The 3,494-nt window shown below is 39.7% G+C and overlaps 1 protein-coding gene across 3 annotated transcripts in view; it reads right to left on the bottom strand.

Moving 5' to 3' along the window:
• Positions 1-671: 671 nt before the first annotated feature.
• KREMEN1 (kringle containing transmembrane protein 1) overlaps positions 672-3,494 on the bottom strand; it is a 36,733-nt gene continuing 33,910 nt past the window's right edge. For 2 of the 3 annotated variants that reach the window (XM_072880362.1, XM_072880363.1), the window contains one exon: positions 672-3,494. This exon is cut by the window's right edge and continues 1,351 nt beyond it. The gene's annotated coding sequence lies outside the window, so the exon portion shown is untranslated. The other variant, XM_072880361.1, reaches the window with a different exon arrangement.

Below are 3,494 nucleotides of genomic sequence, written 5' to 3'. Positions count from 1 at the left end.
AACTAGTTGGACGAGTATTTGTCAGGAGTTGTTTTTGTAGGTCACCCTTCCTTTAGGCAAAGCGGTGCACTAGAAAAATCTGTTGGCCATCCTTCCCACTGCCTGAGAAGGCTTATTAAGCAGAAGATGAAACTGGAACAGCTAGTCATGCTCATTCAGTGGCAGCCAAGTGTCTGCTGACGTGTTTGGCCTGTAGTCATACAGGCTGCAGATTCAGTACAGCTTCCAGGGCTATCGGTAAAAATCTCCCATTTATACTATTGCCAGGGGAGCTTGGAATACAGAGACTATAATTCTGCAATACCACTGGGTCATCTGCATGAGCAATGTGATAAACCTCCTCAACATTGTACGGGCTGTAAAAATCTGGCAGAAACAAGCCCTAAAAAAGACGATGTTAATGCTCAATTGAAAAAGCAGATGACATTTGATGTGAAAATGGTCCTGAGAGTATAGGCACATCAATTTGCAGAATCTGATGAACAGCCTAATACGACTACAAGCTAGAAATGAGGTTCAAAGGAGGAAAGTGCATCTTAAAGCAATTGTTTCATCAGCATCTATTCTGCCACAAAACTGAGTCTGAGTTACCCTCTTCTCAGTGTTCTTCTGTCACAGATACCAATGAATTATCTTTGATTTTTTTCTATGGTTACAGTGTATAGAAAATTTATTTTTCCCAGAGTGTAAACTAACATCTTTTCTTCCTATAAAATGTTAGCAAGATACAAGCATAATATGCTGTATTAAATAATGCATTTCCTATACATATATAAATATATATATTACTATGATAACATATCACACGTATTTTTAAATAACACAGTCTCTATTTCCCCCCGACATAACAATATTAAAACAAAAGTACATATAAAATCATTTACTCAACAAACTAAACTAGTTTGAAACGTAGATTTTGAATTAGGGAGGCCGCTTGTCCAGCGGGCCCCCTTCCACCTGAGGTCCACATCTACTGCAGGCTACTGGAAGCGACATGCTGCATAAAGCAAGGAGACAGTCTCACAAATTGCTACGGTGGCAGGGCCAGCGTAAGGACTTGCTGCCCCTGCTTCGGGGACAGACAGCTGTCTTCTTCCTATGACTTATTGTCCACTTAGCTGTGTTAGCTCACCCGTCTGTGCAACCACCCAATAAACAAGATCAGAGGACTCATCTCTGTTAAAAGCAACTCAGGGAAGAAAAAGCGATGGTAATTTTTAACCCGATCAGTTTATTGCACCACCACACAGCCGGTCATACCAACACAACAGTGAGGAGGGGGCCAGAGCAGGGGCTGGAATGCATGTATATGAGGAGGCAGCTCCTCATGATGGTTTTGTTGTCAAAACAGTTGCTTTTGAAATTGTGGCCAATGTCACGTTTGCAGCCTGGCCAGCCTGTTGAGGGGACTGCTAGGTAGGAGGTCAGAAGGCCATTCAGATACAATTCCAAACGAATTCTTCTTCTGCAGTTATTTTCAATTTGTTGAAGAAAATGCTGTAAATGCTAACATCCTGAGGTGTCCGTGCCCTCCAGCTGTCAGCACTCAGCTGCTAGTGTCGTAGGGGCGTTTCTGTATGCTGAATCATGTGGGATTACAACAGTTGTGCATGTCAGACTTTTCTTCTTTCTCTCCCCAAACCCTTATAGCAAAGATCATAAAGCGCTGTGTTAATGGATACCATATACATTGGCCATATACCACTGAAGTGTTTGTACTAGGAGTGCGAGTGACCATTCAAAAAGACCACATTTGGAAAAAATCCACAGCAGAGATCTACCTGCTCTTTATGGTCTCAGGCCTGTATAGTAAGAAGTGCTATTTAGGGGACCCTGTCCATGCATTTCTATCTATTGCTCTGTTTCCTACTATTAGAGCCATCTAGAATCAGACAATCGGAAAGATTTGGGGGGAACATAACAACTTCCTCTACACTTTTATCAGTGTGTTTACCTGTGCACTGTCCAATACCTTATGCTTAATCATGATCATTGTTGCCATGGCCAGTTAATCTGCTATAACTGCTGGGTTTATGGGTCTTTCACACAGAAATTGGATAAACGTTCCCTAAGAAAGGCCCATGAAATACGATTTTATTATTGAAAAAATAGTTGAGGAGCTAAGGGTTAGGGTTAGACATTTTGCATTGCTAACCAATGCAAAAACTCAGTTTCTAAATTCTCTAGATTTTGCAGTAGTAGCATCAGTCTTTGTTGTTGTTGTTTGTAAGGGACTTTCTCTAATTTTATAGTGAAATTAAATTCTTCACTGAAGAAGAGAAGCTTAACAGTTCTGTATTTTTTCCTTCTGCAGGAGGTAGAAATCAGTCATGGGGTGCTCCTAATGTTTTTTCAGTCTGTCAGCATTAGCTAACTGCTCTATGAATGTCCCTTTGACTGACTATGTTTAACTGCTCAAGAACATTTGATAAGGCAAGCAAACAAAGCTTCATCACAATGTGCTCATAACTTAACTCTTAAGGATCTAGCTTTACAGTCTGACTCTCTCCTCCTGGTTTTCCATTAGCGAACCATATTAAGCATGCTTAGGAAGCAAACTAATTTGTTTTGCTACAAATCTGTGAGGTAGACTCCTTCCTTACACAGCACGATGCAAAGCCTGATTGTTAAAGAGGCAATTTAAAAATTTTTCTTGGGTCTGAAACAGGTAATGTTTTTTGGTCCAACCTGATGACACATAAGAGATAACCAGCATATTTTACAGCTTGTCCTGTCTTGATTTTAGGCGATACTGTAATTATCTTTTCCTGTATTCTTTCCAGCAGCACATGCAGGAAAGTACTAGATGTTCCCATGATATTCCATTTTCTATATAAACAATACCATAATTGCTGGCTTAGTAAAGTCTTGTTTCTATTAAGCATTTATTGTGGTATTGTTCAGCTGTCTCTGGCACTCACCTGTGGTACATAAATGGAGCTGGAATGAATTCAATTCAGGTAAAAGACTAGATCTACAATGGCAAGTAAGGCACAGTATTTCATTGTTTAATTCTTAGATGCCCTATTTTTTCAAGGAAATCTATAGACCTCATGAAGGGGAGGGAGTTATATGTTAAAAACAGAAGGGCAGATACTATAATGAATTTAAACTCAGTGACAATTCTCTTATTTTTCTTAGTTACCTTTTGCAGATGCATTTAATGGTTGTTCTCTGACTGCAGGTGTGGTATACACAGACCACTAGTATATGTTTAAACTGATATTTATTGCTTTTGTGTTAACCAGAATTACTGTACTTTAATGGCTCTCACTGAATTTCCTCTAGCTTAGTTTGAGGAGCTGCTCACTCAGTAAACTTTTTCAGTCAATTTATCTGACTTCCGTATTGTCAGTTTTTCCTAAATATCTTGCTGGTCTGGACTTTATGAGGCTGAAAGGCTCACTGCTGATCCCCGGTGGTGGGATAAAAAGTCTGAGCATTGTGGGTGGACAGATATTCTACCAAAGAGAAAAAAATAGTTAATGCTGTCT

The sequence above is a fragment of the Ciconia boyciana genome, chromosome 15 (genome assembly GCF_034638445.1).
Source record: "Ciconia boyciana chromosome 15, ASM3463844v1, whole genome shotgun sequence".
NCBI lineage: Eukaryota > Metazoa > Chordata > Aves > Ciconiiformes > Ciconiidae > Ciconia > Ciconia boyciana.
Note: the sequence above shows the minus strand (reverse complement) of the source record. Positions and strands in the feature narration are given on the sequence as shown.